Below are 27945 nucleotides of genomic sequence, written 5' to 3' on the forward strand. Positions count from 1 at the left end.
CTTTGGTGTGTTCCCGTACAATTTATGTGTTAGCACAAATGTCAACTCTGATAAACACTTAAGGAAGCACACTGCTCTCTGCAAGTGTTTGAAGGTTTCAGCATAATGTTTATTGTTTGATTTAAAAAAAAAAAAACAGCTAAAGAATTATTTTCTAGGACCATCATGGTGGGCACTCTTGGGATCAACACCTAAACTCTCTTCATTCTTCAGTTTTAGAAAAAATAAAAGTCCCACTCAGCACTACTGCTTTTCATTTAAGTTTTTAACGGGTACTTCTTTGACATGCAAATCAATGAGTTAGAAAACCAATGATTGGATTTCCTTACGTGTTGGCATTTGATCAGAATTTGCACCGAGATCATGCGGCAAGTCGATCAAGTGTAATTCACTATGAAATATCCAAAGTTACGCTTCAGTGGGTGCATCTGGCCCCCGCCATTCATTTTGTTTAGCTATTCCAATGTGGCAATCAAAATGAATTAGCATGACAATTTTATTTCTGAAAAGGCTTAGGGCAACCCATTTTTATTGATGAATTTCAATAAGGATTTGACAAAAGCTTCTTTGAAATTGACTGCTCCCCCCTTTCACTTGACCTTCAGGTATCTGTGTCTGTTCTCTGTATGAATGTGGGCTCCGTAAATGTCCATATCAGCCTTAATCGTTTTATATCACCATCTAGAGCTGTATTACTCGGGACTTGAGAAGGTAAGCACCCGAGGTGATGAAAAGGTCTGAATAGATGGTAATGATTGCAATAAATCTCCCAATGTGTTGTGTTAAAGAGTCACACTGCTCATTCTAATCTTTTCCTCAATTTGTAGATTGGTTTAATTTGTTGTAATTTGGATGATTGATGGTTTCCTACAGCATTAAAGGTGATACATAAATGCAGAATATCAGGTGTCACTATGCTCTGAGATTTATTAGAGTATGGAGAAGGTACATTGTGTCACAAGATCTGAGCCAAAGCGGATTATGAAAATGGCCCCGACTTCCTTAGTTTGCAGGGTTAAAAATGTTTCTAGTCACACACTGATCTACAAATGGATATTTTTACAGTTTTAGGGCAGCCTGTGCTAAATATGGCTCCTTTAATTATTTCAGAGGAGCCTTGTTTTGTTGGGTTTTCTTTTCCCCATTGGCCTGGGAAAAATACAAAAAACAGCTGTGAGTTGTGTTTATATTAAATGATTCTCTACCTATCTGACATTTTATAGGCAAAATGACTAAATCAATTATGTAATTAAGACTAAGAGACTACAGATATGCTGCATTTAGGCACATGGCTGATTCTGGCAAAATATCACCACTCAAACATGTCCACATGCACAATGAAAATGCTGTTGTTGTTCTTTTTAGTTGTCTCTGTACAACCTGGTACGTGCTGCCTACGTGTAACAGTCATAAGCTCCTGTTTGGAAAGTTCCCTACTGAAAGTTTACTTTTATTATAAATGCTACCAGACTAAATTCCACTGATAAAAATTTAAGCACTTCGTGGGAACATTTCGTTTTCTTCAAGTAAGACATGATGATAAAAAACAAGGCTCGCTAAGGCTATTATAAATTCATCCTGGGTCACCAACGCCCTGCTTGAGGAGCTTGATGTGGCTGTACGTGCTTGTTGCTGTGCTTTATAGACTAATCAGTCCTACAAATCTGAGACTCAATTCAGCTGATAACATTTTTTTTGTTTTTTCCTTCTTTCAAAAGGTGTCATACTGCTCTTAAGACTTTCTGAAAATGCTGAACTGCACTGAATGCAGAATACCAACTGTGTTCTTGAAGGCTCATCAGAGTCAAACAGTAGACTGCAAGGTTGTTATCCTGTGGATTTTAGTGATGAATGGCACTGCCTGCTGACTTTGGTAAGCCTCTCACCTACATTATGGTTAGGCGATACAACTTTTAAAGCCTTTAAGTGCCGGCGCGATCGTGAAAAGCTCTAATTCATCCACACAGTAACTGATAATGTTTGGACAACTTTTGTGTAAGTGATCCAGGAACAGCTGGCTCGAAAACATCAAAGTTGGTGGCAAGAGAAGAAAAATCAGGTGATCATGAAAGGCTTAAGCATACATAAATTATGTCTAATCTTCTGATAGTTCACTGACCGAGAGAAATTTCCACCCATGGGGAAAAATGAATATCTGTACAAAAATTCCCAAATCCTTTCAGTGGTCAGCATGAATCACAACGATAGATTTACTGACCAGCCAACCTGCTGACATCACCCTCACTTATGTTTTTTTTAATTCACTAATTTATTGATAATTAATTATTGATAATTAATTTTTTTCCCCTCTCAGCTGTTATTCATCAGACAACCGACGTTAATACGTTATTTACATTGCTTGTAATTTATGGTTTATTAAGTGCGCACATGAAATCGTTGTTTCCCACAAAAGACACAGGACTTTTTAGCATTGCTGCAGTAGTCTGATCCTCCATCTGTGAGCATTGATATTTGATAGTGTCACTTATTATGTATCACACAGTTCTTGGCTCCACAATCTACACCACTATGTTCCCCACTACAGCAGCTCCTCAAACACTCCCTGAGCAGTGACAGCCAGCAAAATCTACACCCACATCTTGCATCACCACAGCCAGACAGCCATTATTTATGGTACCTCCTGCTATGAGCCTTCAGCAGCATAACTGCAGGCCTGCTGCTACAGGTTGTTAGGGTTTTCTGGTGATAAATTGAATGGGATCCAATGCCCTAGGATCCTTAGCGCTACCACCGTCAGTGCTATCATCAAAGAGCAGGCAGTGTTTGATCTGGTCTGGATCAAAAGGTGAAGGACAAAACTGTCCTGCAGTGCTGCAAGACAAGAAGAGGTGTCACGCTGAGAGAGACGTAGACTAGATATAGATGGAACGCTGCAACGCCAGTGGAGGCTGGCATAATTGAGGCCAAGGGGAGTCCATCGTGGGTCCACGGGGAATTTTCCTAAAGGCCTCATCTGTGTTTCTTCAAAGGCAAAAGCTGCATGTAACTTTTCTCACACATTTTTATCCTCAACAGCAGTTGAATCCCATAGAGGATTCGTGGGGAAGTCAAGAAGTCTAGAAGGGTACAAGCTCTAACAAGTCGGCGACAATCCTCATTGGTTTAAGAGGATCCTTAACCGAATTCTTAATAGAAGTGGTTCTTCTTTCTCCTTTTTCTTTTTTTCAATCTTGTGTCCAACTGGCTTTTCTTTTATTGATGTTAGATGGCCAAGGAAGTAGCTTTTGGCCCCGATCATTTGAAAGCACATCATCTCCCTCCCGAAGGCAAATTCTCATTAGCTTCGAAAGTGCATCAAAGAAAACAAAGTCAAGACCATGTAAAAGAAAGGAAGAAAGAGGGGAAGGAAAAGACAAAGAGGGAGAGAGAGATCTGGTTTGCCTCACCATTCATCATCATCCATCTGTCTTAAAGGCTTGGCTCAGATCCCTTGTAGTGAAATATGTTGATGAGGAGGAAAGAAGCAGCGGCGAGGGAGAGAGGAGGAAGGAGTGATTAGCAGAGTGAAAGGAGGAGAGGAGGAGGGGCACTGGATGAAAGAGAGAGAAAGGAAATGAAGCGAGAGGAATAGAGGACAAATGAATGAGAAAAAAAAAAGTAAGTAGCAAAGAGGCAGACAGTGTTCTCCATCAGATCAATGCTGCGTCTTGGAGGCCGCAGCGGCAGTCCTGAGCGCAGAGATCCTGTCTATAGTCAATTAGATGAGATGGTTCACCTCCTCCTGTCAGATGCTGGCTGAAGCCCCCAGCAGTCATAGCAGGTCTTCGTCTTCCTCCAGACTCAGACAAGCTTCCTGTTGCTCAGTGTTTTCATCTACATGAGGTTATGTGATGTGATGTTTGTGTGTGGTACTCAGGGTGCATTCAAGTGTGAGCACAAAAGTGTTCAAGTCTGTGTGAGCTGTACGCCGAAAGTATCCTCAAATGCTCATTGTATTCCTCATAGCACAACTTTACAACTTGTATTTTAACGTAAATTGAATATTTGTATTACATATGCATTAAGTGCCTCCAAAACCACAACACTGCCTTTAACTTTCTACATTTACTTCATAAGAATGAGCAAAGTGACCTACCTCTGTCTAACTCAAGAAGAAGTGAACGTCCCGAGCGCCTGAGTGAAGGTGCCAGGATTGCACAACAACAACAGTGCCTCTGAAACCCCAGAGAGCTGCTTTGGAAAGGCATACCTGAATGAGTGAGACTGCCGTACACAGGAAAGCAGCCCATAAGTCATTTGTGTACGCATTAAGACCCGCTGTTGTGTTTTAATGTTAAGTGACTTCCAGCAGCTGTGTGAATAAATGTTATCAATTTACATGGGGCAGAACTCAGCTCCATGGCAACTGAAAATTAATGAGATTTGCAACATGTTAAATGTGTGTTTTACTCCAATCAAAATCTTTGGCTAAGCCTAACCAAGTAGTATTTATACCTAAACCTAAGTAAGTAGTTTTGGTACCTGAACCAAACCCAAATTCAAATCAAAATGACACTCACTGAACACTTAATGTGGTACACCTTGCTACTACATCTTTGGCTTCAAACTGCCTTAATCCTTATGGCATTCATTCAGCAACAGTGTCCTCTCTTGTGCACTGTCCAAATCAATGGACGGTGCACGAGAGAGGCGGAGAAGAGAGTGCAGGCAGGGTGGAGTAGGTGGAGATGAATGGCACGGGTGATTTGTAACAGAAGGATAGCAGCAAATGTCAAAGGGAAGATTTACAAGATGGTAGTGAGACCTGCTGTGATGTATGGCTTGAAGACATTGGCAATAACAAAAAGACTGGAGGTGGCAGAGACAGCAGGGACAGCTCAGGTTGAGTAGTTTTAAGACACATGCAGAGGAAGGATAGTGGATATATTGGACAAGTGTAGGTGCTGAATCACCACCACATCCCAAACATGCTCTATTGGATTGAGGTGTGTGGAGGTCGTTTCATGTTCAGGTTGAGAGCTTTGTGATATGACATGTTTTTCTACTTGAAGCAGTCATTAGTCTTTTGGTTTTATGCAAGAATTTTCAAGTCTCTTATCAACTATCATGAGAAATTATAAGAGAGAGCTTTTTCTGGGTGACTTCAACTTTCATGTCTGTTATGCCTTATTCTCTGTATTTGCTTCTGACTTTATCAAAATTTTGGAGTCTTTCAGTCTGAATCAACATGTGGAGCACCGTCATATATATGTGCATGATTGTAAGCTTAATGGACTTTGTTGTCTCAGACCACAATGCTGTGCTGCTCCAGATCCAACCCATCTACAGTGATTCGCTCCCAAGCACTAAAATGTAGCTTTGTTGCTCATTTTTGTATAATTTTCCGCATTTACGCAACAGCTTTCATAAGCAGCAAATGTGATGTCGCTGTGGATGTCTTTGTAGGCACTTTTAATAGCTTATGCTCGAAATTTCTGAATACTGTAGCTTGAAAACTGAAAACTGCTACATTTTCTTGGTTTCCTTGGTTTAAAGAGGCAATGCAGAAACGCTGAGAGAAAATGGAAAAAGGACAAACTACATGTTTCCCTCAAGAAGCTGATGTTCATCTACCAGCTGAAATTCAAAGAAGTGAGATCCTGTCACAACTTAATACAATCCCATAATACTTCTTAATTCAATAAAATCTGTTACTTTTTCCTATCCTGTCGAATCTTCTGACAAGACTTAGCTTTGGTGTCCAGCACCCAGGTTAAAGGCACAAGTATAGGTTTGCTGTGGTTGCTAGCAGATTTCCACTGTTGCTTCTACTTTTTAACGTTTCCCTCTAAGCAGTCTCTAGCTACTAGCCAAGCGGTATTAAAAATGTGACACAAACTGGAAATGGAGAAGGTCTGCCTTCAAAGTAAAAGTTGCACTTTAAAAAAAACACATTGGCTGCAACTGAGTCGCAACTTTTTGAAGGTGTATGGTTTCCACTTTCAGTTTGTGTCACCCTTTTTACAGCTTCACTACAAGTGTTTGTACACAAGCTCATTACTTCCTTCTAAACTATGGCCTCGGCAATCAGCTAGCAACCCAAGCAATCACAAGTAGGTTTTTGCCAACCTTTTAGGGAATGCACAACTTTGTTAAGATTAGTAGTCATCAGATGCTCACGGACCAGTCTCTATGTTTGTGTGACTGAGGCCTTATTCACCCGATCTTGCATCGTCACCATGATTCAAAATAGTAGACAAGCTAACATCATGTGGTTAGTTGGTTATGCATATGCAAACCTGAACAAATGGTATGGAGCTATAGCAGCAGTTTTTTGCAGCTTGTTTTTTTGCTCAGGCCTGATTGTGTGTGTCCATTTTTAGCGCAAGTGGTCACCAGATAGTTGGGCGAGCTGAAGGGAGCAAGTGTGATTGATTGAGTGAATGACTGAGTCCGACTGAGTTTGAAGGAGTACGTGCACACTAGAAGCCACTAATAAAGTATTAGCAGGACAAGCAATTTGCTTCTTAGCCAGGCTCCTTGGCATGAAAAGATGGACTTTTACAATAATGAGAGAAGCAGAAGAGGCAGTGGAAATGAACTCTTATCTCAACTAAAAGAGGAAAAGAGGCAGACTTAAATGGCATAATATATCAGCATAGCACAGGGGGGTAGAGAGAGATAAATAGAGACAGAGAGAGAGGAAAAGCTGATTATTCACACATTAGCCCTTTTTAACCTCTAGTTAGGATGAACCAATTATACTATGGAGACAGCGATGGTAACAGAGCACCTGAAAACACATAGCTGATCAACAGGGCCTAAGTTACAGCTCATTATCATGATGACAATTAAAAGGTATAAGTGTGAGAAGTCAATCACACTGATATATGAAGCCTATGTATTCCTTACATGGGAAGCATGAACGTGAACATCATCACAATCAAAAATCAAGCTCTGCTTCACTGATGATAAATGTGAGCCTGGTTTTACTCAGACACCTGTATATTTAAACGTGTTAACCACTGCTGAGCCTCAAAATGTACTGATCGTGCTGCAAACACAGTTGGGTGCTGTTGGTACTGTATTACTTACGCACTAACATACCTCAGCATTCAACTCGTGGCCAAGACTACAAGTTAGCAAGACTACAGTTGCTGGCAGTTCTGTGAAGCTGTGGAAACTGTTTAGCATGTGAAGATGTTTACTTTTGGGTATGTTGCTTTTGTGACTGAAATTATACAATAAGTCATATCATTTTCTGATTTGTCTCTGACCATGTGGGGTGAATAAAGTAATGCAGATGTTACCCTTGTGATTATTTTACATCGTACATCCTCAGCATTATGCTAACTTGCTACATTTCTCTTTCATTAGAAAGACTGTGATCCTCAAGCCTTTCTGGCTTTGTTTTCTTACACAGCCTTCTGTTAGCTCACTCCAAGAATAGGCTGGACTCTCACTCTGTATTTTTGTTTTAGTATATTTTATCTGTGCTCTGTGCTTTAAATTTTGATGCGCTGAGGGACTGTAGAGTGGTGGGAGGGCTGGCCCAGAACAAACACTGGAAGTGACTCAGATGAGCTGGATGCAAGCCTGCATTCAGCAGAGGACCACAGGCATCTTCATAAAGCCATCTCACCAGATACTGAATGACTGGCACTACAGAAAGCCATGAAGGAGAGAAGGGACAAGGAAGTTTTGTCCGGTGTAGAAGACGAAAAAGCCCCAAAATGTGCTGCTGAATCTTGCTGCTACTTGCATTCCTTTGAAAATGATCAAGTTTCAAGAGCTGGTGCAGAGAATTGGTGTTTATTTTAAACTCTGTGCTAGTAAAGCACATGATCACCTTATTCTGTGCTCTCAAAGTAAATGTAACTGGATTCTACATGAGCCTGTGAGTATAGTTTTACAACTAATATATTGTGTGGATTGTTCATAATGGAAACTTTACCTTCTTCATCTGCAGGGAAATTAAATTTTGGAGATTTCATTCTCATATGCAAAAGTAATGCTCCGTGATGTTTCATTTGTCTCACAGACAACAAATGTATTGTTGATTAATTACCTACAATGAAGCACTGTATCTCATTAGATGTGGAATTTGCTGACTAGCTGGTATCTGATCTTTAAGTCCATCTGGGAGCAATATATCAGCGCTACACTAATAGCCCACTATGCATCGCTTTGGAACTTTTTCTGCATGAAACACAAATTTCATTTGCAGTCAAATGAAATGGAAATCTCTGAAAGTCAAAATGAAAAAAGATGAAAGGTATGAGCAGCCTGTGAGATTGTGTATCCTTGTAATATTTCAGTGATGCTAACTTTATTGTTGATCGTCATGGCAAGGATAGATGAGAGAAGCTGGCAGGGAAAGGTCATTTTTCATGTCACTCTTTATCCTCTCCCCTCTCGTACTTCCTCGCTGTCTTTCTTTTGTCTCCCTCTTTTTTTCTGCCAACTTTGCAAATGTAAGGCTTCGCCCTCTCTCGTTTTCCCCCCATCATTCCTCCTCCACCCCTCTCCCACCTTCTCCTCCCTCCTTCTCCTCCTCCTTGCATCTCCCTCTATCTCTGTCATCATCTCACCCCTCTTGCTCCATCTCTCCTCTCTCTCTCTCTCACCACGCTCACCCTCCCTCTCCTCTTTCCTTTTCTTTCTCGGCGTGAAATGTGTAGCTCATTAGTTTGCTCGCCACACCGTCTCACGTCAGTCTGTCCTTCACATCTCGCTGCACTGCTAAGAAGTCATTTACGCTGCTGCGTAACCCCACCCCCACCCCCTGCAAACCTCACCACCACCAGCCTCCATATGGTTTCATCATCATTTTGCAGTAGCACAAGAAAAAGACATCCTGGCCCCTCTGAAACCCCCCACCCACACCCACACACCCCCACACCCCCCCCCCCACACACCCCACCCCTCCAAGTCTGAACACTCTGTAAAACAGAAGAAACTGAAGGGTGAGGCTCATCTCTTGGAGGAGGCGGGAGGGGCGAGAGGATCAGGATTATCCCAGGCGTAATGATACAGCACTTTGATAGAACAGAAAGGGAAAGACACAAATAGGGGGGGGACGGAAAGGAAGGAGAAGGATGGGTGGAGGAATAAAGCTTAAGCTGCTCCCGAAAATCATGTAAATGCTGAGATAATAAAGGAACTGTTTGGCATTCATAGGAGTGGGTGGCGCATCAGTGGGGAGAAATCTAAGTGAGAATGTTGACTAATGCCAGCTCTCTCGCTCACTCTTCTGATTCAGAGCCAGCGGGGTGTCTGGGTATTTTTTAAGAAGGCAGTGGGCATGGTGAGGGGGGGGCTTCTAGGGTGGAGGCCTGGGAGATACTTGGCTTGAAAGTCAAACGTGCCCTGTGATTAGTTTAAGTTGCTCTGTAACATTTACTTATAAAAGTTTACTGTCAAGTAAGTTGGGTACTATGATGGTATGCCAAATTATATGTATTTATCTCTTCCTGCTTACTATGTTGAAGGTAATATTGAACTAAATATGAATTATATTTATGTGTGGGTCACGGGTACACTGTAAGACCGAATGGTAATAGTTTGATAAATGAAATGAGTTCCAACTACTTAAAAACCTGTTATAAGTTCATACACATTTATTTTTTTGAGTAGTTTGAACAAGTTTGTTTTTTCAAGTTATCAGTACTTGAATATATTGATTAGTTTCTAGCATTGCCCTCAAATAATTTGAGTTTTAACACTGACGTCACTTACGTGCCTACGTACGTACGTACCTACGTGCGCCACCTGTTTCTTTATGAAGTGCTGGCAACCATCTTGGATTCCTCGCTTCGAGTGCGAATGCCCGCTCATTACTCCGAAAGAAACTTGTGGAACGTTAATATCCGAACAGAAATAAAAACATTTGTCAAGGGGTTTTTTGCGGCATTGCCGTTGACGCTGGATAAAGGAGGGCATGCTATGGTATGTTACGGACTTTTGAACTGGAACAGCTAACGCTCTGCACTTGGCTAGCTGCATTTACCGCCTTTGCGGCATCTTCAGGAGCGCTTTTGTGGTAAGTTTTATTTTTTCTGAAACTATAGTTATCCGTTGTAATATGGGTTTTTATCGGCATAAATGTACAACTCTAGCAGCCATTTAAGAATTACATGCATGCGTCGTTTTATCCATGTCGGCTTGGCCCCAAAGTGTTTTGCATGAATTATGCTAATAAGCTCATATTTAGTATAACACATTATTAGTCCCTGGGACTAATAATGTATTAATAACTTTTCTAATCTCTTACTATTTTAAAAGAAGTCTTTAGAAGGCGTTTCTGGATTTGCAGATTATAAACTGACTTGTGGTTAAATTGTTGAATCAATATGCACTGCTGCGCTGCTTCACACTTAGCGCATACGTGGATATTGATATTGGCTAGCCCATTTGCTAACTGGTGGAACTTTGAAACTTACGTTTAGTTCTCTGGAGTTGTACATATTAAAACTGGGGCAGCAAAATTATAGGCACAGGACATACTTACAAAAGCAGTGAATAATCATTACATAATTACGCGGTAGAACTTGGTTTACATTGCAAATAGTTATGTATACTAAGTTGAAATGTAGAATCTTCTGAACTGTAAAATTGTTGTGCCTGGTCTCTATTTTAGGTTAGCTTAAGGGTGAATCCATCAATAATATTTTTACCAAACAGTTATTTTTTCGTTTTATTTTATTCTGATGCCCAGTGTTCATTAGTGAAAGACTTAGTTTTTTATCTGTCAGGGGCTGGGTCTGTGACACAGCATTTTGAGTTTATTTTGTATTTTTGCTTTCTTATGTTATATTGAAATGAGGTGAAGTTCTTGTATTGTTGTTATTATTAGTTAAGGTTTAGTTGAGTTCTGGGCTGGTTATGTTTCATCTGTGTCTCCTGGGTTGTGTGTCTTTTCTGTTCTCTGTGTAGTCTGTCTTGTCTTCTGTGTTTTACTGTTATGTCCATGCCAGGGCAGAAGTAAATTTTCAGGGGTGAAGATGCTGTTTACCTTGACCAGCTAAGACTACAGATTGTAGATGAAGTCGAGAAAAGTGAAAAGAATCCTGAACAAAGCTGATGCTCACAACTTTGGCCTTGCAATGCAAAGAGATCATCAATGATGACCTACCAGTAGGTCAGATCCTGGATTGCTGGCCTACTCTGAAATCCCAGTCCCAGGTAAGAATGTATATAGATGTATCTAACAAGATGTATTTTATATCAACTCCTGTTATCTGGCCTGTCTGAACAAATTATGCCTTTGGAGTGTAAGGATTTTGATGTATTTTGCAAAGATTTATAGACTAATTGAAACTTGTCAACACAAATGTATCCTGTGTGTTCAGATCTGTGCAGAATTCCACAGGATTACAAACCTCCACCTGAAGAACCACTTTTATGCTGTTGGACCAACATGCTCCCTGGCTCCAGAGTTTATTCAGAAAGAAAGCTGTTTGGACAGGGAACGTGTCTGATGTCCTGTCTCAGCTCTTCAGAAGCTATAATCTCCAGGTTAGTGAGTTTTTGTCTTGTTTTTTGAGCTTTAATTTGATCAATTTTTCAATTTTAATTACCATTCTTGACTAGGTTAGCCAATAATTTAAAATAAAAAATTTTCTTGTGATGTAGGAACAAGCTGATATCCATGCCCAAAGTGCTGGTGTGCTTCATGCCCTCTCTGCCTATTTGTACGAAGACACCTCTACCTTCATCAAAACATGGGATGTAAGTTTTGGACAAAGTTGTGAACAATATCTTAGTAGCATCCTTGTTTAGATTTCACAGACTGAAACCTTCACACCAACTTTATCCTGTGTCTCTTAGTTTTAGACTAGTTGTTTAGTCTATTTTGATGTTTTAAACCATATCACAGGGTTTTTACTTCACCATTTACGGGGTTTTAACAAGCAAACAAAAGACAGATCGTGATGTTTGAAAATGTTTTGGAAATATTCTTTAAAGATTAGATGTAAAATACGCAGAGGATAAATTCAATTGGTTTATTAGTTTATTACATAAGTTGAAAAAAAGTTAAACAAGTAAATAAAGAAACAACGTAAAAGAAAAGTAAACAAAACAAATCGGTAAATAAAGGAAAATGGTAATAAGAAGGGAAAAAAAAGAAAAGAGAAAACCCCAACAATCCCCTCTGAGCAAGCACTAGGCGACAGTGGGGAAGAAAAACTGCCTTTAAACGGGCAGAAACTTCCGGCAGAACCAGGCTCACGAGGGGCAGTCAACTGCCGGGACTGGTTGGGGTGAAAAAAGATGAAGGAGAGAGGGAAGAAGTGTTAGGAGAGAAGGGGAGAGGAGAGGTGAAAATTAAGATGGAACAGAGGTGGAGGGAGACGAGGTGACGATCTGCAGTAGAAAAAATAGAAAAAGTAGAAAAAGCAGGAGTGTCCCTCCTCCAGAAGAAGCGGAAACGTTTTTTCTTCTTTTCCATGAGCTTTTCCACGACCACTTTTTTCTCTAGGATGAGGGTTCTCAGCTGATCGGTTGTTTCTTCAACTTCCTTCTCAAGTTTCTGGCATCTTTGCTCCATTTCTTTTAATAGATTGCGCTTGTCTGTATTTTGCTGTTGTTTTTCCTTGTGCATCTTTTCTAACTGCTCATTTCTTCTTGTGATTTCTTGAAGCTTACGCTGCAGGTCTTCATTTATTTTCTCCTGTTGCTGCTTTTGCGCAAGCATTTCAGCGTTTTCGCGCTTCAAGTTGTCTGAGTTCAACAACGTTGTATTACAAAATTCGTTCAGTTGTAGATTTCTTCTCTCCAAGTCCTGGAGAATACGTTTTTTTTCTTCTTCCTGTTGCTCTTTCTCTTGAAGAAGCTCTTTATTTTTGCACTCTGTTTCATCCAGCCTGACTTTCAGCACTTCGAATTTTTTCTTTATGCCTTTGAGTTGGTCCTGCATTTGTGTGACCCCTTCCTTTTTCTGTCCGAGGATTTGTGCAGTTTGTTCCATAGCTTCATTAAGCATTCCTTGGAGCGCCTGATTCTTTTGCTCCATGTTTTGGAGATCCCTTTGCATCTCCCCAATAGTAGCATTCGCGCGTTGAAGCTGGGCAGACGTTTCTTTTAATTCAGCACTCTTTGTCTTGTTTTCCTTCATCAGGAACAAAATCTTCTGTCGTGCTTCACCAAACTTTCCTTCCCAGGCCTCACTAATAATTTTTGTGTAAGGCTGGCGTTGCTGTTGTTTTTCCAGCTCTTGATTTCGTGCTTCCAATTGTCTGCACTTCTCCTCCAGTTGAAGCTTCTCTTCTTCAGTTTGTTTAATTTTTGCATGTAGGTCGGAGTTTTCCTGTAATGTCCTTTGGACCGATGAGGCACCAATGGATCGTGTCATATCAGGCTTACCTCTTGAAGTGAGTGGCCGGCCAGACCTCGAAGGAGAGGCAGCAAGATTGTTTATTCTTTGTTGGCGTTTCCGTGGATACATTTTTAATCCTGTGCACAGTGACTCTGAAGAGGTTTACAAATACTTTCAAATGTATCTCTGGTCGAACGTTTGAAGGCTGCGAACAAACTGACTAAAACTTGCTGCTCCTGACCCCTATTTATAGAAAAACTTCAAAGGATCAAAGGCATGTCCTTGTGACATCATCACATGTCCTTGTGACATCATTTATGAATCAGATTGTCACATGACATTTTAGAATGGGGATGTTTGTTTTTTAAACCGTTTTCAAATTTAACCCTCTGTGGTCCAGGGTATAATTGGCCGTTCTTGACTATTTTTGATTTTACCTCTATATTTCACCTTTAAAATATGTTTTTCTTGCCTTATTTGGCACCATTATTTTCAGCACTACCATTGTCATGTGCATTTTGCATAACCACAGTATTGGCATATTAAAAAGGTTACCAATTATATTTCAGTGTATTAGCTGCACTATACTATTACTTTCATTCGGTTTTCCCACCTAATAATGCAGGATTTTCTTTTCCTTTTGTATGTTTTTTAATAAAAAGGCCTACTCATGTGTTAATCAAATTTGAATACTCTTAAAACATGTTGTGAAATTCTTTATTTCTAATATTGTAACCTTGTGCCAAAATTTCTGACATTATTCCCTATAAAATGTGGTGGATTTATGTCTTTGGGCTTTTTGTGTCAAAGTAACTCAATAAATTTGTAACTTGAATTTATATTTTCTGTATTTAAAATTTTTGAGTTGTATTAGCTTAAAATGGTTAACATTTTGAAACTAAAAATTAATTCCTTAAAGTTACTTGAGCTAGATTTGTACTTGAAACTCAAAATATCAAGTAGAGAGTACTAAACCAAAAATGTGGATATAACATAAAAACATTTATCAATGGTACTTAAAAATATTTATCTAAAGCTAATAAATAAAGTGTGTTTATTTAACTTTTATTTTTAAGTTTTAGTTACTTAAAATATTTTATGTAATCAGTTTCACCAAAAGTTTTGAGTAAAATTAACTTATTGGGTTTTACAGTGTACTTTGTGAATCACATGGCAAAGAAAATTTTAAAATACAATTTTTACAATGTATAATGTAAACAAAGTGAACTTCACCTTATCCAAGACTAGAAAGCGGTTTGCACATTCACTCATCAGTAATAGTCAATAATAAAAAATCAATCAAATCATGTACGACATGCTTACTATTAGAGCAGGGCGATATGGCCAAAAATATTTATCACGATATATATTTGAAAATTTGCGATAACGATATAACTGACGATATAATTGATGCGAGACAAAATACAACTCCACAACATTACTAGCGCAAAAAGACAACCTTCCATTTATTTTCACTTAAACAAGAAGCTGGTTTTTATGTACATTAAAGCTTTATAAAAATGTAACAGTGCAAATGCAAATTCCTTGCTGAAAGTTTAACCAAAAGGCATTTCCAGTAGAAATGGGCTGACATATCCTGAGCATAACCATGTATAATATCCACTGAAGTTAAAAAGAGGTGCTTTGCAACATTAAACTGCAGTGTGCAGTACGTATTTTTCGGACCATAAGGTGCACGGGATTATAAGGCACATTAAGCGAAACAAAGCAGTCAGATAAATCAAACTTTATTAAACTCATTCTTCTTGCTTCCTCCACTTCTGTACCATTGATTCATTAATGTTGAATTCTCTGGCAGCTGCTCTATTCCCATGTTGTTGCAGTATATTAATGACTAACCTCGTATTGTGGATGGATTATCTCAGTTGTTCTCCTGACTGAAGTTTGGTCCGTTTACAGCATCCTGCCATGCGATTGCATTTGTCTCTAACCATGAGGAACCTTCACGTTAACTTTTATAAGTGGAAAAGTGTTAGTGTTCGTCCTCCAGCTTCACCTGTTTATGTTATGCTAACATAGCTGTGTCGCTAGCGGATCACGTAGCACATCATTATATACCAGCTAGCCCAACTTCAGTAACCCTACAAACGTCACTGCTGTTTAGTTTCCTGTCTTCATTTATGTTGAGAAGTGATAGCAGAGCTGTACGTTTGATTTTTTTCAGAAATCTCTCAGTCAAGAACATGCAATATCATGCTTAGGTAACTAGCGAAACTAGCGAGCTAACTTCCGCTAGCTTCCTGCTAACTTCTAACTCCGTTAAATGTAATACTTTTGTTTTCATGGATGCCTGGAAGTTAAACTTCATAGTTACACCTGGTAAAGCAGCAATGCTGATCGTTTTATTAAAGATGAAAGAATTTAGACAGTTTTTAACTCTCAGTGATGCTGCAGTGTTCGTTTGACCTGAAGAGGGAGTTTAGGACCCAGATTACTCCCAGATTTAAGAGCATCTTAGTCCGACAAATACGACAATAACGACGGCCGCTTGCATGTTCTGCAAAAAAATGTGCTTTGTCGTGTATCTGACGGACAAACACCAAACCAGTTCCACATCACTGAAGTTGCACCATTTTTACAAACCAATTCTGGTTCATCTGTTTCACTCAACAATCGGCCATGTGCGTATGAAAACAAAGGCACTGCGCATGCGCGTTTTACTTACATTCTATCGCGATATTTCATTTTCCTATCATTGTCTAACATTATACCGGTATTACCGTGAACGGTATAATATGGCCCAGCCCTACTTACTATTAAGTCCAAGAAGGCAAGTGCTGATATGGTGCTGATAAAAATATGTGAAAATATTCTAATTGTCTGTGTTTCATTCATTGAAATGGCTCGTGTTATGGCTTAGCATTGTGTTTACTTCTTATATTTCATAAAGATGATGATAAAATGATAAACACTTATCTGGAGCAATGGAACTCGTCACTAACACCTTTTTTTTTTTTTTTTCCTGAATAAAAGACCTCATGCTCCACTTTTGAAATGCTCCTGGTGTGATATGAAATCCTTCAAAGAGCAGCACAAAACTCTGTTACACAGATGCAGAAACAGACATGGCAGATGCAGTGCACTCCTGAGGTAACCCCGGCAGAAGAAACTGCCTCTTTATCAGGTCAGTGCACTCCTGGGTAGCAGGTAGTGTTACACGGTGTTACTGTCTAAAACTAATTACACTCCTTTCGAAGCATTTAGCAGTAATAACTTTAAGTACTCATTTCCGTGTGACTTTATCAGCATCTCACATCTTTTTTACAGCATTGAGTTCATTGCAGGCATTCACGTATGGAAGCTCTCTTATAGTTCAGCACTTCAACCAGGTTGAGGTTTGGACTTTGGCCGGGGCTTTCAGCACATGGTTCTGTTTTTTTCAGCCATTCTTAGGATAATTGTTTTGTTGCATGACTCAGTTTCATCCAAGCTTCAGCTGTTGGGGAGATCGCCTCACATCTGACTCTAGAATATTTATACAGAGGAGTTCATCGTCGACTCAATGGCTGCAAGGAATCAAGGTCCTGTGGCTGCAAAACAAGCCCAAATCATCACTGCTCCACCACATTGCTTTATCATTGTTATGAGGTATTTGTGCTGATGTGCGCATATATTTCTGCTTTTATAGAGGTGCTCACACCTTTTGGTAATCATTTAATCGAGTGTGCATTTGATTAGCAATTCCTGGCTGCTACTTACCCTCCTAATTCCTATGGAAGGGGTGTACTTCCACAGACTTCACAGAGTTTCCTTTTCACACGACTGTATCTTTGTCTGCTGCTGTGATCTCGCAGAGCTGAGAGAGTGGCAGCAGAACATATTTAGAAAGTTTATTTAATGTAACAATACTGCATGGAAACCATATCCCATATGATTAAAATGTACTTTAGATATCCAGCATAAAATCACTTTTTTACAAAGTGGATCTCAGTGTTTTATGTGATTTGCTGTTGCTTAATGATTTTTGACATTTTAGCTGAATGAGATGGAGATAATGCAAATGATTTGTTACCCTGCTTAGGAGTTTAGTCGCGTAATTGCAATTTGTTTGGTTATATAAAAATATTACATCATTTACATGTGTGATCTCAAAGGCCCTGCACGCCCACAGTCTGCCCACACAGGCATTTTCACTTATGTTACCTAATAAGTGATGTGCTTGATTGACATTCAGCGATATCGCTAATTCCCGGTACAGCTTCACTCAATTTACACCAGAATAGAGGTCTAAGTGAAAACACCTGTGTAGGTGTGCTGGGCTTTTAAACTGCAGAGTAGCCCAATGTGCATAAAATATATGTAAATAAATGAAAGATGGCGTATAATAAGAGTAGAAGTGTAAAGAAGTATAAAAAGGAAAACGTTCAGTAGTACATTAGTTTAGTGCTAGTGTATTAATGTTTTCCGACTGAGATTAATTATCGTCCATGCTTTATTTCTGCTGCTTTCACATGAGACTACAACTCCAAAACAGAGTTACAGTTATTAAAGTTTGTCATTTTGTAATTAGTTTTTATTTTTGTCTTTTTTTTCAGTTTTGTTTTAATTCAATTTAGTTCCAGTTAGTTACCAGGGTTAGTTTTTAATGTTTCAGAATGTTTAGTTTTACTTTTGTTTCTTATGAATTTTTAGTGGGTAGTTTTAGTCTCATTATGTTTACGGGGATATGCCAGAGGCAAGATTTTGAAATATTAGTTGACTCGCAGTCTTGTAGAGATCCAAAGTCTCAATAAATATGTCCTATATACGCTTCATAAGGCAAGTTGGGATCATTTTGCTTAATTAACAAATACTAAAACACTGCAGGGTCTTCACTGAAGGAGAAGGGCCATCTCTAACAGCATAGAGGCAGTGGAAAAAAGGCGTCAGGTGGCTCTGGATAAAGAGAGCAAGCAAAGGCTTGATCAGCTGGGTCACCTGAGTGAAGGTGTCTGATGTTCGAGAGACCCAAAACACCCGATGACCTCAGGACACACCACAGAGGATGTAACATAGCTTGGCATCTGAAGGTGTGTCATTACAATAAACAAAGGCTACTTCCTCTATATGTATTACCGTATTTTATTTTAGTTCATTTTCACAGCTCGTTTGTCAGCTTTTGTTTTTAAACGTTTGTTTTAGTTAACTAAGTTTTAGTTGTTAGTTAAATTTTAGTTATGTCTCCAGAAATACCTGTTAGTGCACTTTCATCGAGCAGTGAAGTTGTTCTACATTTCTAAAATGTGGCTTAGATTTTGACCCCTCAGATTTGATCCACCTCGCCATCGTGAAATCTGGTGACGTTGCGCCAAAAACTTCTACTCCAGCATTATTCTGTAGTTGAGAGATGCACTCACCAGGGGAGAGAAGCAGCAAATATACACATCCAGTCTCTCACTGTGCCATGATGAAAAGCAAGGAGCATCTGCCTTCTGTTGTTTTAATCCCCAAGGACGTTTTAAAAAAATGCCTCACTTTTTAAACCTGATGTGAATTATATGGATCACCTGAAGAAATGAGATGCTGGAGGATCCTTCGCAACACGTGCAATCTAATTACTCCATCTGAATCAAGATGAAACTTCTGGGGCCAAAGTGAAGTGCCCAAAGTGCACATCCTCTAATAGCTACTTAAATGAGTCAGCCCCATAGACTCCAATGTAAAAACTTAAAATCATAAAGCGTGTTTACAGAAATGGTTTTCGCCTCTATAGATAGCTTCCTCCTTCATTACAAGTGTACACTTGATCCCATGGGATCCTCATAGATTATTCCATGAGGCTAAAGCAAGAATAATCCACGATGTCCCATAATGCCACAGTCAAGTTAAAAAGTTTTTCTGTGGGTGTTGCTGGTATTGATTTCAACCTGCTAAAGGATATTCTGAATTTGTTTGATCTACTCATAAAATAATTCATTCTCATTCTTATTAAATGATGTGTTTTGCTATATCACCAAGACATTAAATTTCATAACAGTCTGAGTTTTATTACATTTGAACTAATTTATGTTTTAACCATTTTTACAGTTTCCACACTTCAAATTTAGCTAACTAAGTGATTGTAAACTCGCTAAAAATGTTTTTATCATTGGTTGCTCTCCATTTTTGTTTATGTGCTGAGTAAATATTTATTTTGTTTGATTTGGATTTTTCCAAGCAGTTACAAGGCTCATGAATTATGTATTATGGCTGCACTTAAATTCTGTTCTGGCATTTCACGCAGGTGCATGCTTGTATTTTTAATATCAAGTGAAACTACTTGTGATTCTTCCAAGTGTAGATGAAAATGCATGACAAAATTACGCTCCTCATATTCTTTTGGTGTCGTAACAGTGCCTCTCTTTATAGCTTCCAAGTTTTATATAGTGTTTCCTATATTGTCCTTTATTGTCATTTCTACTGGAATGACTACTGTCGATAATGGACCTGATTTTCATCATTATTCACTATCAAAGGTTAAAGTGGATTTGGCAGGTGGGGGAATTCTAATATCAAGGGGCAAAGGATTACACAGTAAATTTAATTTTGGTTTGTTTTTTTAAAACTATATTTCAAAAAACAAGAGTAGTGCTGCTACGCCAATATTAAATGTTTTAATATTGGTGGGGTGGATTTAGGGTTCCAACTGATTTCAATAAGGTATAAGCAGATGCTTCATGCTTTTTATGGCTGATTTCAACTCCTATACAGTATAATGCTAGTATAAAAGGTAGAATTAGGTGAGTGAAATGAATAAAAAGATGAGATAATCATTAAATATTATAACTGATAATATATAAATTCATAACAACTCTTAATGTACACTAACACTGACCATGAAGAGGCTGCTTTGTAGCAGTCCAGCATACTGAATCACACTGTAAACTTCACCACAGTGCTGCAAACTAACCACTGTAGCCTGCTCAAAACAATCCTCAGTTTCTCTTGCAAGACGTTTCACAGAGACATAATTCAGCAACACATTGTGTATATACAATGTATATCCAATATCTGGTTTAAAAGCTCTCAAAAAAAATGCAGACATTCTATGTAAGCTTGAAACTTCCTGTTTATTAAAATTCACATCCTGAGCTATGTTTGAAAATGTTTGTCTTTCAATGGACAACACAGCAGCTGTATCTTTAGCTAATACACATATTTTGTGACAAGCTGTGCAGAAACAATTTGTGTGTTTGGAGATTTTTTGAGTTGATTGAAAAGTTAAATTTGCTCGCTCGTCTTCTGTGCTAGATGCTAAAGTACCCCAGCTTTATTTACATCTGCACCATGAACGCATCACAGGCATGAGAAGGAAAAAAGGGCACGAGCGTGCCGTGGGATGTCATTATTTTAATTGTTTTCTTATTACTGAGCAAGTGTCGCCACTGGAAGCAACACCGACCTACAGCACACAAAAAATTGGGCTCACTGGACAGTAATATGCATTAATCAGATTTAAATGCTCATTAATTTAAGGTGTCTGGACGCCGTTCTGGGCCACTTTAACCCCTGTTCATTTACTGGTCTATACATAACATTTCCTAATAATTCTGCTTCTCTCTTGCAGAGTAAAATCATTATGGGAAAATCGTTAATCCCCAGAACAACCAAAGGCTCCTGTTTGGAGTGTGGCCACAAGTACTTTTGAGCGCTTAGAGACCTTACATTCTACGACTCTACGATACATATACTGTATAACTGAAGAGAAGTTTTGGTTTCAGAAGATTCATAGCTCATTAACTGTATTTATTGCTTTCCCGCAGTGGAAGGCACTGCACTGTATTCAGCATCAACAACCCTCTTTATTACTGGCAAAAGACAGGATTTATGCGCTTTGTGTTATAGCCTGATTCTGTCAAAAACCTGTCACAGTAGTGGCTAGTCCACCCAGTATTACTTTCCCTAATCTTCATGTTTACAATAGTGCTGGGATTTTTAAATTATTCTATCTATATTATTCATACAATGCATGCATAATTTTGGGCAATATTGTGTTATGTGATGGCTTCTGGTTAACCATTTTCATACATGCACTGCAGCCGGAGCTTTTCAAGGCGTTAGGTAATGTGTGTGAGAAGTGGACATCCAACAATCTTTAACTAACCAGCTCTGTAATACAAAGTCTATATGTGGTCCAATTCTTCTGATGTGAGGATAAAAAAGCACTTGTCTGTAAATTCTTCGCTAGCGGGTGGTCATCCTGTGACTTGCCTCCTGCATGCGCTGCTCAGTCAGCACGCTCGTCTAAACAACAGTGAGTATTTTGAAAAGTCAGAACTCCTGCTATGTGCTGCATGTGATAAAAAGGCATTTTTGGAAAACCTCCGGCCCTGACTGATTCTGCTGTTGTCTGATATTCTGGGATATACTTCTCTTTTGAGCTTTATCCACTTTTAACTTTTGATCACAAATACACGGTTAGGTGGTGAAGGCCACAGCAAAAACCTTTAAGCTTTTGCCTCGATGAAGTAGTCTGTTGTGGATTTTGAGATGCGTTTACAGTCCTTTAGTAGAGGTCATCCTTTTTTCGTCTGCAGCTTTAGCGCGGAATGATGTCTGACTCAAGAATCTGCCGCTATTTAATTGAATCCATTCTTTCTCTGCAAGTGGAATGTAGCCACAAGCTACAACACAAGCCCAAGGCATGATCCATCTAACACCTGCTTAACACTTAGAGAGCTATTCTTTCTATATAAAGAACAGCTCTCCATTTATCTACTGTGGCTCAAAATTTATATTTCAACCGTAAAGTCTGGAAAACTTCCAAAGTGCATCAAGCTAGTTTGCGGGTGCTTTGAACAGCATTTCTAGCAAGCCAAAGAGCAATTCTCATAGATTTATTTCATATTTATATATCACCAAATCATAATAATAATTACATGAAAGCACTTTGCATTAGAGGACAAATAATTCATAAATAATCCATCAATCGTCTATGGGATTAAGAACCAGAATGGGCATAAAACTTTCTCTAACAGAGATAAACCTTCAGCAGCATGAAGCTCAGGGTGCTGGTTGAAGGTGAGAGAAAAGTGGACCTCCATTTACAGCCATTTCTCACTTACATTACTGATTTTAAACATATATGTGAAAAAATACATCATGTTGGCTTCTCTTGCTTTATGGCCATCAAGTATTTTAATTGTGTGCTAAGCAGCTTAGAAGAGCCCATGGCAGCCGATTGGTCTGTCAAGGTTTGAGAAGTATTGAAAAAGCCCTGAGCTTTCTATCACTTGGCTTTTATAATGACGACTATAAACAAGCCAGGGTGATAGCAAGGTTAATAAATTCTGAAATGTTGGTAAAAGTAATCATTGATACCTTAGACCTCATATCTCTTGAAGAGCCTGAACCTTCGTATGAAATTTCAACAATTTTGCTTAAAAAGTCAAAAAATGTCATTTTCACTTTTCATTTGTTGTGAATGACCAGAGGTGACCAAAGTTTTGCATGTCACTCAGTATGACTCAGGATGACTGGAGGGGGGCATTACTATAAGTGATGAGGTGCCCCTATTAAAGGGGATACTCAGTGCATTGCAAAATGTCAAGGGCAAGTATGCCTTAATGTGAAAATGAAATAGCCATGTGCACACATGCTGAAGTTGACATTTTAGTGGAACGCGGTGACCGGTCAACCCCAAATACAACCTTTTACCACTGCCAGGGTCCAATCACATTAGGGTTATTTTTGGCTCTCGCTCCTTTTACCAGAATTCATCAGCTTTTTGTCATTTATACATATTCCCTTCCTTAAACAACAACCAAGAAACCTTTATCTTTTTTGAGGGGAGGGGATGGCAAACGTACATGCATCCTCCAGGTACAGTTTTCTTCTCGCTCTCCATCACCTTGGATGTGGATTTAGAAAATGAAAACTCGGATTGCTCTATCCATTGCTGTCTTTCACGGTTTTCTTTCTTTCTGGTTGTTGACAAGGATGATAACAGAGTGATAGCGGTGCCTGCAAAATAAAACAATAAAATACATATATATTGTATACGGGCTTATGAAGGACAGCATGAACTAGAATTAGGTTACCCTGATTGTGACAGATGATCGTTGTTCTGCAGTCTACCTGCTCAACAAAGAGAAATGTTTATGACTGCCAGTGTGTATGTGTGCGCTCCCAATCAGGCATGCATTTTTGCCTCTGCATATGAGTGGGAGTCATTTTGAGCCACAGTCTGCATTTTAAAAGAGAAATAATAAAGGCAAGGAGGACAGAAAGGAATGAACAGGAGGGGGGGGAATGCAGTAATGGGAAATCTGTCTGATGTGGAGTGTGTGTGTAAGCAGATTGCTATATTTTATGTAAATCTTAACCTTTTTCCCAGTGCTGGCTATCAGGCTTGTTGACAGCATGGTGCGTATCTGTCCTGTTGACAAGACGAGCAGAGAGACACAGAGGGAGAAAGAAAGAGAGAAAAGACCTGTCACCGCTGACTAATTACACTGCACGCAAACAGTTGAGTCCTCTGTTTACATTTGGACAGCCAAAAGAGGCCGAGATGAGCATCATTAATCAGATTTTCTATTGCGGCCTACCGACACACACACGCACGCGTGCACACACACACACACACAAACAAACACGTGCACCCATAAGATTACAAATAACCATCACTCATGTTTTTGATTTGACATGAAGGACGGTCTTTCTAATTACCAAAGAGTTTGCAGTGATGAATCCTGATAAAGAGTGCAACCAGATGTGGTTAATCAAAACTCTCCGGGCTTTCTGGAAGCCGGCACAGGGCTGAAAAGCTGCAGCCCGAGTCAAGTGGGACACGGGCCATTTCTCTCAAAATCATTTGCAAACTGTTCAATTAGAGAGATATCATAGGATTTGATATGAATATAAAATAAACAGATTTCCCATGGACTCGCATGATGTGTGAAGCTATTGACTGCTTCTTCAAAACTTCACTGAAAGATCGGTCATCAAGGCCCGAGGAAAGCTTTGTGATTTTCCAATCAGCATCTGTAAAAGGATAATAAGTGCCAAATATGAGCAGGAAAAGTTCACTTAGCTTGTTTAGGATATGAATGTAATACTTACTCCTAATGCACTTGTGCAAAAAGGAAAGCAACCTCCATTTGAATTTAAATTCTGCTGTTTTTGTTCGACTCAGTGCTGAGCTAAAGAAATCATATTTATCTGTTTGTGACTCATTAATGCTGGTGATAACTAATGACATTTTTGCTTTTGAACATCTAATAGGGAACAGCAACAGCAAGGTAAGGCAGATGATGGGGAAGGATGAGAAGGAAAGGGAAAGAAGAGAAAATGAAAAAAGAAATCAAGGGGGTACAGCAAGCAAAGGACTCCCCTGCCTTATCGTTTTAGCCATGGTCCACTGGTCTTGGGTGGCTTCAGGTCATCTGGCACTAACACACAGAGCCTCAAGGAGAGATACACAAAATACACACTTAGACGAGGGAGAGTAGATAAAGGAGAGGGTGAGGATGAGGTAAAAATGGGACAAGTTGAGAGAGAGATGCATTGAGTGTAGTTAGTGCTGCAGGATGGAAGGCAGAGGTTTTGACCAGGGTCATCCACGAGGACAGAGGAAAGATGGAGAAGAAAGAGCAGGATAAGATGTGACCTCAGTGACTCATATCTGGAGAAGTTGTTGCAGATAGATGCAATGAAGCTACAGACCAAAAACAAAAAACAAAACAAAAAGAAAGGCGGGGGCTCTGCATTACATGAAAATATGAAAATACAAATCAAAATATTAAGATTTTAAGAAGGCTGCTCGGCACTATACTGTACGTAGATAAAGCTCATAGAGAAATAGAACAGGAATGCTGCTTGTTAGTGATCACAACCATTAAATTGTGTGATTAGAGATTATTAGAGTGTAAACCCTAAAATTGCTTGCATTGTATTTTCATCGTCATTACACACATCTGCACTTTATCTCATATTTCACTTCATGCCCGACAAAGGGCGGTGCTTTCATTAAATTAAAACAAGAGATTCACATGACATTAACTTCGTAATGCCTTTGTGAGCCACAGTATTAGAAAACAACAAGTGAGCTGGGAGCAAACATAAAACAGGAAGAATATGATCTATTTAAACATTTCACATTTGCCCGTCATGAACTTTTGGAACCAACATGAAGAACAACCAGGTGGAAACTAAATGAAGTGGATTAAAAATGTAGGCTCTACCTTACAATATAAAGCGCCTTGAGGCGACTGTTGTTGTGATTTGGCGCTATATAAATAAAATTGAATTGAATTGAACTGAACTGAACTGAAAGATGATGCAACTTCGATATCCAGGTTGTGTACCTTAAAAAACTATTGGCGGAAGCTTCAATGACACAGTTTGGAATTTTGCAAGCTCACGGCACATAAATATGTGTATATGCTATCAATATTAGTGTGTGTTTGTGAGTGTTTGTTGACAGGTTACAGGTCTTCTGGGCCACTGAGCCGGACAGACAAGACGCATCACTGTCACCTCACGGCTGGTCTGACAGGCAGTCAGGACAGCCATGACAGGCGTAAGTAACACGTTTTAGCTTGGACGCTAACTCACTGTGACATATGCTCTCTAACACACAGGCTTCCCACTCACCACTTACAGCTTCTGCACTAATTATAGGCATCGCACAATGTTTTCGCTGAAATGACAGTGATTTAGAAGAAACTTGTTGGAATGATGCCTCCTGCACATTTGTCAGAGATGTACAGCCAGTTTTGTGCTGCGGCATATTTCTCGGTTTCTTCTGTGGAAGTCTTGGGCACAATGCCTCGCATGTATTTGTAGGAGCAATTGCAGAGATGACAAATGAGGTATTTGGAGAACAAAGATGTTATAAGTCATCGGTTTCTCTTAATCATGTCGCAATTTAGGAGAGAGGGGAAAAAAACCTCTATATGCTTTGTTGTTGTTAAACTCAATCAACATAGATAATGTGATCTAATGGGCTCTATCATCATGCAAATGCAGAGAAATCTATGGAAAATACTTTTCCTCTCATACAGTTACGTGTATCATTAATCCATGATGTTTAAAATGTGATGGGAGTAATTTTGTGTGATAAAGTTCTCGTTGGATCAGATAAACCTTCCTGCATTTTCTGCTCATTTCCAAATTTTAAAGAAAAGCTGTTGATCATGTCCGCCAAGTGCTGCATTTTGGCCTACCTAATGGAGGAATCAGTGAATGTTTGATTGATGTATCACGTTTTAACACTGATTTTAAAACAGAAACATTGCTAGTAGCTATAAGTCTGGACCTCCTTGTCTCTTCTGGGCCAATGTGTAGAGCTGTCCATTGATATAGTTCAGACAGACATTGCTGCTCTGCCTTGAAATATCCATTAGTTACACACGAACAGTTTTTAAAACAGGATCTGCCGGAGCTATTGTGTTTATAACCCAGCATAAGATTTAGTTTTTTGTAACCATTCTTTAAACAACCATTCAAATCACTGATGTTTAAAGATGTGAGGCATGTGGATGCTTGACTCAAATGACTTTTTTGCAAAGAAAGTCCTTCATAATATTCTATAGATCGTGTTTACTGGAATAAATAAGCCTTTAAGACTGACTGCATGTTAGAAATACTTGAGGTAAATGATACTTCAAATTCAATAAAAAGGACAATGTATCATTCTCTAGTGTTATGATGTTTTCCCTGTGAGAGACTTCAATTGTTTGCCACAAATGATATTTGGTTTTTTTCCCAATAGAATTTGTTCTTGTTGCTTGATTTACCAAATAATTGAGACGTCAATGTGTATTATTAAAAAGGTCTGGTAACTCGTGAAGGGAAATCACGCACTAACACACAAAGCATCAGTATACGCAATGTGCAATGCATCATACAATACATAAGCATATAGGATGCACATTAGGACACTGCAGGAGCTCATGGGGAGCAATTCATTGTTCAGCTTGAAAATTTGGATTTTACAAACGCACACACGTGCTATTGTGTATGTGTGTTAGTGTGTGTGTGTGTGTGTGTGTGACTGTGTACAGCTGCGTGTAAAATCTCCTCATGTTGAATGCAGACTTTTCAAAGTAATGAGCCATTTGTTTGTGGGGAGATTAAGTGAGCTCGCAGCTGTTACCATCTCACAACTATAATTTTGGTGTTCTTAATTGAAATTTTGCACAGTCTGTTATGTGCCAAGACACATGAAACAAATGAAAACCCATATTTGGGTTTTGACAGTCTGAAGCCCGTGAGCTTTTTTTTTTTTTTTTTTTTTTGATTTTTTGTATGTTGTAACTGCAAAAACAACAGTTGCTCTGCTGTCACTTTATAAATATTGATTGTTTAAAATGTGGAGTTCTCCTTGGCTGCAGCTTTTTCTATGAATGTATCGGCTTTGAGCATAAAAATCAAGTTTACGCTGATGTATCTCTATACATCAAAGAGATGCTAACTCTTTACAGTCATGTGAGAAAGGACTAGGTGAGGTCCTGTGAAAAGTATGATGATGATGATTAAATAGCTTGTAGAACCACTTTTAGTAGCATTGACTTTAGATACTCATTTTCTGTGTGACTTTATCAGTCTCTCTGTTTTAGGGCCACTCTTCTTAACAATGTTGCTTTTGGTTCTTTGATGTTTGCAAGCATTAGTTTATGCACAGCTCTTCTAAGGTCCTGCCACAGCATTCACAATGAGGATGAGGTCTGGATGTTGACTGGCCCATTGCAGATCTTGACATCATT

At 39.1% G+C, this 27945-nt stretch overlaps 1 long non-coding RNA gene across 3 annotated transcripts; it reads left to right on the plus strand.

The window, feature by feature from the left end:
• Nucleotides 1-9511: 9511 nt before the first annotated feature.
• Nucleotides 9512-22584, plus strand: LOC121815154. 3 transcript variants are annotated; one of them, XR_006054826.1, is made up of 6 exons: nucleotides 9512-9982; nucleotides 10876-11124; nucleotides 11292-11457; nucleotides 11575-11670; nucleotides 16253-16403; nucleotides 18086-22584. It is a non-coding gene; the product is annotated as an uncharacterized LOC121815154 (long non-coding RNA). The 3 variants fall into 3 exon arrangements; XR_006054825.1 differs by having other exon boundaries at nucleotides 9513-9982; nucleotides 16253-16369; nucleotides 16547-22584; XR_006054824.1 differs by having other exon boundaries at nucleotides 9516-9982; nucleotides 16253-22584.
• The last annotated feature ends 5361 nt before the right edge of the window (nucleotides 22585-27945 follow it).

Source organism: Haplochromis burtoni, unplaced genomic scaffold (genome assembly GCF_018398535.1).
Source record: "Haplochromis burtoni strain Fernald_Lab_line unplaced genomic scaffold, NCSU_Asbu1 Contig_141, whole genome shotgun sequence".
NCBI lineage: Eukaryota > Metazoa > Chordata > Actinopteri > Cichliformes > Cichlidae > Haplochromis > Haplochromis burtoni.